Raw genomic sequence first — 7,283 nt, 5'->3', positions numbered from 1 at the left:
TTTGGAGCCCTTTCCAGATCAACAGCTGTCAGTGAATGTTTAATCACTTGTTCTTGAATTTTCTAGTCTACTTCTTGTTGTCACAAGGAATTCTGTTGTTCTACAGGGATCAGGTCTGCGTATGGTTCGTAGAATCAACTTAGCTCTCTATAAATTTTGGCCAGTCTCAGTTAATACATGAGTTAACAACAGGATCTATTATTTTCTTTCACAACGGTACATTGGGTTGGATAGCTGCGGCCCTTTAAATAAGGGAAAACATAATTCAAAAAAGTGCTTAATAAGAACACAAATATAATACGGAACATTAAAGTGGGACACAAACAAAAGAAATCTGTGTGGGGCTAAATCTTGTTATGCTGATTTACTTTTAAGTATACTTTATACATTTCTTCTTGCAACTTTTACCTGAGGTCACAGGTGCTTACAGCTGTTCCCTCCAGGCCCCCTCGGCTCCCATCTCTTAGCTAGTTGTCCCGCATTAGAGGCCAGCTCCCTGCAGTAAGAGCCCATGCCGGAAACCAGGTTTGATTTGTTGATGCAAGTGTGCTGAGGGCAGACTGGGGGCCGAGCATTAATGGGTTCGAGACAATAGGCCATCACTAATCAGAGACCTCAAGGTTGCCATGAGGTTAATTGTAATGCAGGTGGCTCTAGGAGGAGGGGGCGAATAAGAAACGTCAACTCCTTTGCTGCTTCAACGGCCATTGTGTTCTAACATTAAGCCCCGGGGCAAGGATTTGGCTTTCTCCCTCACTCTTCCCCTGTGTCCTCTGTAGCTTTTAATTTCTTATTATTCACTGATTCCTATTCAACCTCGGTGGGTTAAAAAAAAAAAAAAAAACCTTTTTGCCACGTGTCAAAGGAAATGTTAATATTGAGCCTGTCCTGGCTGTTGTGATGCATGGCTAACTATTGTGGAGCTCCACTGGTAGTTCAGCAGTGTATTTCCCATTCACTGGAAGCACTTTTGTTGCATCGTTATTTGTTTAAATCGACAGAAACAGCAGAACCTGCTTGCTTTTGTGTTTTGTAAAAAAGGCCACCTCCAAACAAGAGCGTGGTCATGAATACATGAAGTAGTAGCTTTTTGTTTCGTCTTATCAGTTTTCCAGTTGGTAGATTTTTCCCCTCAACTTTTTGCTTTTTTGAATTCATACAATAGGGTTTATTTTTCAAGTAGAGTGACATACCGAATGACATACACAGTTTTTATGAATGCATTGTATATGTATTTATTTTATATGTTGGAATATAATAAACCTGTCTTCCATATCACCACCTTCCTAAAATAAAGACCTAAGTATTTTTTTTTTTGCCAAATCAAATAAAGAAAACAATTTTGTCAAAAAAGAGACCAAGGCCATATTATGTATAACTAATATTTTTTTAAATAATATGATAAAAGTCAAATTACATTTTCTGAATGACTGAATGTCTCAAATAACCCTACCAATAAAGTTCTGTCAAAACATATATGTTAAAAAACTGTTGCTAATTATTAGAAATGAACACTTTTGCATGAATATTCTCTTTCTGCCTTTAGAATAGAAATTCAGAAATTTTGCAGGTCAATCTCTGAATTGAAAAAAATAAACATACTTACAGGAGCCAATCTTAGTCATTACAAATTATTTTTAAAAATATAATGAAAATTTAAAATATATCTGAACTTTCTATACGGAAATTATGTTTATCATATATTTATCTCAAGTTTTGGCCAAAATTAATGTCTTTACACTCACCACTGTAAAGATCCAAATGCTCTGAAAGACAAAAATCATATTTTTTTGCACCTGGTGTTTACTTGATTCACCTCTATGCATATGCTGACCAAAAACATAAATATATCACAACAGCTTATGAATGTTCCTTTAGTGGAACACACTTGGAGCTTCCACAGTTTTTAATTTGTTGTTTTTAAATTTTCCATGGCGTGGACCTCTGGTATTACTGGAGGATAGGGACTGCGACCAGCTGGAATTCTCAAATACTTGAGACTCTTCAAAAACTCTTATTGCTGCCCATTTTAATGATTTGAAAATCAAATATATCTTAATATTCCTTAGTATGCGGTGGAAACTGTCTTGGCACTACAACCGTATCTAACATCTATGGCCTTCCTTATGTCCACTCTTGAGGGTTCAGTCAATCAGCAGTGGTGTAAATTAATGTCGCTCCTGGATTGTTCCCTTTGCAAATACCAGCAAATAGGATGCCCTGTGCCATTCTGCTTCTTTTTTTCAAACTTCCAATATGCATTTTCATTAGAATATTTTACATACACTCTATGAAAAACATTTATGAATAGCCAAACCTTCTGCGACCCATTTGGAGTTAAGTTTCATAGGAAAATCTGTGAATAGGTGAATTGGCAAACGCTGAACTGCAGATTGGCAGGGGTCCTTTGTAATTGGTTAAATAACTCCACAACTAATATTATTTTTGAATTTGAGTGCGCGTGTGTTGTTATACTTAAATCATTTTTGGTCTTGCGACTTAACAACACTACCCTCCAGCAAATAAACTTCAAACCCAGCAAAGTCCAGACCCCACAGGTTCTATCCATGTCTTTCCCAACATCAGTGGTGCCATTGTGTCAAGCACAATGCAGCACCTCTGCACAGTTAGCCTCTTGTTCCGTTTGATTTATTATCTTACACATTATTTCATGTTTCTCCGCCTGTCACAACAATTTATGTCAGCCTATGAGCAGCACAGTGACTTGTTCAGCGCTTAGTTTTCATCGACTATCCACCTTTGTGTTTGAGTTGACAGTGGGGCAAACTGGAGGGGAGAGATGGTGGAAGATTGCCTTGAAAGACAAACATCTTGGCGTCTGCCAACCTGCAAATGGCCCTTGTGTTTATTCAGCTGAGGATTGGACAGCAGCCAGGCCATCATATTCTTTGCTTCCACAGCATATGTGAGGGCAATACATTGAAGTTTGCATTTGATACATGACAAATGAGATGGTATCGCGCAGCAGGGGGGGCCGGTTCGGCAAAGCTCAATGAGGTATGGGGAGCGGAGTCAGGGGTAAGAGGAGGTAGAGCGGCCGAGAGCTTTCTTTGGCAGACAATCCTGCTGGAAGAATTGTGTTTTTCTGTTGTTTGCCTTTGAAATTGTGGTGCAAAAAATATAAAGTATGTCCATAATACAATAGAGATGTTCCTCTGTAAAATAAGTTAAAGGATAATGAGTTGAATTGATAACCTGGGACAGTAGCATGGTTTCAGGCAAACTAGATGGTATACATTTGCTGTGAAAATGTTATATCCAGTCACTTGGCTTTAAACTTGTAAAAAACATACTTGTAAACATATATGACATGTGCAGCACGAAACATCAAAGAAAGTGCATGATAGACATCAGTGTTCCTCCAAACTGTACGGAACACAGGAAAACACAGTTGAAGGGGGGATTTGACCAAAGATGTCAAAATGAGAGCAAAAAAAACTACAAGCCACAAGAGGTCACCTGATGCCTTTTGTAATGTCACTAAATGTAAAGTAGTAGATTTAAAATTAGTTTTGCAGAAAAGTATGGCCAGTGCATTTAATCATTTGGTTAAACATCAGCAAAGTTTTAATGTCCTCTTTCGAACAGAGTTATTGCTCAACAAAACGCATTGACCAAGAGGTGAAATCATTACACGCCTAAGCTCTGATCACCTGCATGTGTCGAAAATGCTAAGGAGCCGCATGTATTTCAAAAAGCCTTTACATCTTGCATGCAAAAATATGCATTTCAGCTTTATTTTTAATCCTTGAGTTTCAAACTTGTACCATCCAAATAGTATTAACCCGGTGATTATACAGCACAGTGGCTTTAAAAATTCCACAAATCATGCACACCTTTCATCTTTCACCCACTTCTTGTGACCAAGACCTTGGTCTGACAAAAGCAGATAAAGTGGCATTATTCCAGCTAAGGACTGATTTTTACTGCATTCATCCGGATATGTGACATTGAGAGGGACAAGCAGAACCAGCAGGGTGATTAAGGCCCTATTATCACCTGTGCCTCCAAGACATCCGTGACTTCGTCACATATCCACATGGGCAGGAAATCTGTCGCGCTGCAGACTTGCAATGACTTTGAAATCAACCTCTTATGATGAGTTGCAGTGCAAAGCACTTTGAAAAGCAAGATGGTGCTTACCTGAGTAGATCATCTGTTGTCACCGCTCGTCTTTGGGGGAGGGATTGGTCGATCGCCTCCGTCAAAGTGTTTAGGAGGTGTACATATCAAGCTGAACATTCTTTCATCTCGTTTAAAAAAGGAGTGTGGCATTCATGCCTCCAGCTAAGCTCTGTGCTGACACCTCGGTCCTGATCGGTTGGCCTTAACTGGAGGTTGATCAGCAGCTCTCAAATTTAATCAGAGTGGAACCTCTTGTCAGTGTCAGAGCAGTTTTTTTTTTTTTTTAAGTCTAAGCTCTTTTTACTGCAACTTCAAATCCTTTGAAAAAACAAATCAAACATAACAAGTAGCCTAAAAAGCTAAATAAATAAATCTGTGTAATTAAAATGAGACATTTCAGTTATGAAAAATTGCTGTAGAAAACTCAAAAAAACAAAACTCTTTTAGCAATCACCGGGGCTATTTTTATGGTATTTAGAATTATAAGCTTCAGCATAATTTGGCATTCTGGTCTGGCAAAACAACTACATTAAAATTATTAATATAAATATTTTTTTCTAAAAGTCTCATGTTGGCTTTTGTACATTATTATTAGTATATTTATCATAATCATTTTGTGGTGGCTTAAGTCTGCCAAGAATGTGGTTTCAAAAATTCTCATCATTTGTCCCTGGGGACAGTCTTTTCCCCTCAAACCAACATCATAGTCTCATCTCACATGTGAGATCTAACACCTAATAGGGGGTGTCGACTGTTTTAAGTGAGAGTGTGAAACCCTTTTAGGTTTACCAGAGAAAAAAGTGTCTAAATTTCCAACTTTACACCAAGCTTCTGGCACCTTCCCTTAGCACGGATCCAGTGGCTTGAGATATCTGACTTTGTTATAGATGCCGGGGCACCAGTCTTACTTTTATTGAATGAAACTAGACTGAAAATGGATCAATAACTTGGAGGGTTATAAAATGATTCTTGTAAAGGTAGTTTTTTTTTTTTTTTTTTTAGTTTTGTACTTAATTTTGTATTCTGTATTTATTTATTTTTTATTATAGCACTTAATTTTGTTTAATAAAACATTCTATCAGGGTGAAAAAAATATAAAGATGTGTCACTACTAGCTTTTTTGTAGGCACTCAATATTGATCAGTCGACACATGCAGTTTGGAATTAGCAGGAGCCAGTACTCTTTCACTTATCAATAATGTCTCCTATTGCTGTTTTTTTTGCAAATCTGTGAATGAAAAGGCAGCTAAACTCTCTGACTGTTTAACTTTAAAAAATGTCTGCATCACTTTGCAAGTTGTTGACACAAAAGCCGTAGTGAATTTGAAAAAAAGACTGGCACTGTACAAATATTTCACTCGAAAAATATCCTCAGTTTTTTGTGAAATCACAACAATTATCTTAGCACAACAGTTTTGTTGGTGTAAATATTCAACTCAAAAACATTTTGCAACTTCAAACACTCACATCAGTTGTGAATTTAAAAAGAGAGACGCTACCATTGGATGCTACTATGGTAACACATTAGGTACTGCTTTTAATATTTTTGTTAGATAGGCTGCTGTGTCCCCTCTTCATTTTATAGACTACAACATAAAATAAAAGTGTGTGTAATGAGAGAACTCCTCTACATTACACAAGACAAATCTAGCAAGAAAGAATGTGTCACTATCCATTCAGTACTCTAATTTTTCACCATTAGATCCATTTAATCACTTTGTTTCGTGATAAAATAGCAATAAAAACTAATAACAGGATGTTACAGCAAGCTGTTTTATACAAACAATAATGGCATATAGTGCCATGAGGTTTTACTTCTGTTGATTTTTTATATATTTTTTTATTTTATTTTTATCTTACCGAAATGGTTCATATTAGCCGGCTACCTCTGCTATGTGGCAGATAATACTCTGATTATATATTTTTCTGACATGCTTTTTATATCATGCCAGATATGCATTTTGGAAATGCACACCTTCCAAAAGATTAGACTTTAGTCTCATCAATCCGCAGAATATTTTCTCTCATTACCTATGACAAGTGAGGCCTGCAATGCTTTAGATCCTGCAGCTGCCAGAAGGAACTGACTATATGTGCTATATGCAGGGAGAGAGAAAGAAAGGCTCAATCTTTATCACCATCCCATCAATATCTTGTCTACATAAAGGACCAACTGGGATGGTTTAACATGGTGATTACTTAGTTGTGCTCTTACATTTTTTATATGCACTCACAATCAGGCTACATTCCAGGGTTAGATGTAATCCCTGTGTAATACAAAAACAGATCCCATTTAATGATATTCATGAACTCCAATGTGCCCTGGTGATCTGCCTGTAGATTGTACCTATTGTTAAGCCTTTCTTATGTTCCCTCTGAAGGGGAGTGCTGGCGTATCCACTTAAAGAAATGACATAATCATACAGTTTCTGATAAATAATAATATTTTTTGCTACATCAGGCTATAGCACAGTTACAGTAGTAGCACTGGTTACAAATGATAACATCAACTCATTAGACAGTTCTATGTTATTTCAAAGATTCACTAGATCACAAACATCTACTGAAAAGACTTGATTCAGTGCAACTAATTGAACAGTTGTCAGTTGATTTTAGATAACATAACTCAATAGTTATTTTTGACAGTGATTACCAGTAACCTAGCCTGGTAAAAACCAGCCCTGTGTAGTACACAGAGGGTCTGGGCTCTCGGCTGTTGAGAAACGATTGCTGCTTTCCTGGAAGTGTGGACTGTGTTGAGGTTTTAAATTTAGTCTATTGCTAACTTTTGCCCATAACAATGGGTAATGGGGTAATGTGGCAGTATGATGCTATGTAGCTTACCTTAAATTGCCTGCACTGTAAGCAACCATCTTCCAAAGAGAGAAGTGCCGACCTAAATAAGGTTTCCATTTTTGGAAGCATGCCCAGTACGGACTGAACGACTTTGTTCACTTCCTCCGCTGCCATTGCTAAAACTGCAGGCGGACTACAATTCTAAAACAGCGCAGGCAATAAACCATTGTCTCCTTCTGTTCGCTGATTGGACCGGTCAAAAATCGACCGGAGACAGTCAAGGGGAGAAATCCCAGTCTCTGCTGGGAGGGAATTTTTTTTTTTTTTTTTTTTTTTTTTTT

This window comes from Poecilia latipinna, unplaced genomic scaffold (assembly GCF_001443285.1).
Source record: "Poecilia latipinna isolate Pla-1442-1.1 unplaced genomic scaffold, P_latipinna-1.0 Scaffold387, whole genome shotgun sequence".
Lineage (NCBI taxonomy): Eukaryota > Metazoa > Chordata > Actinopteri > Cyprinodontiformes > Poeciliidae > Poecilia > Poecilia latipinna.
This window is presented reverse-complemented; position numbering follows the sequence as displayed.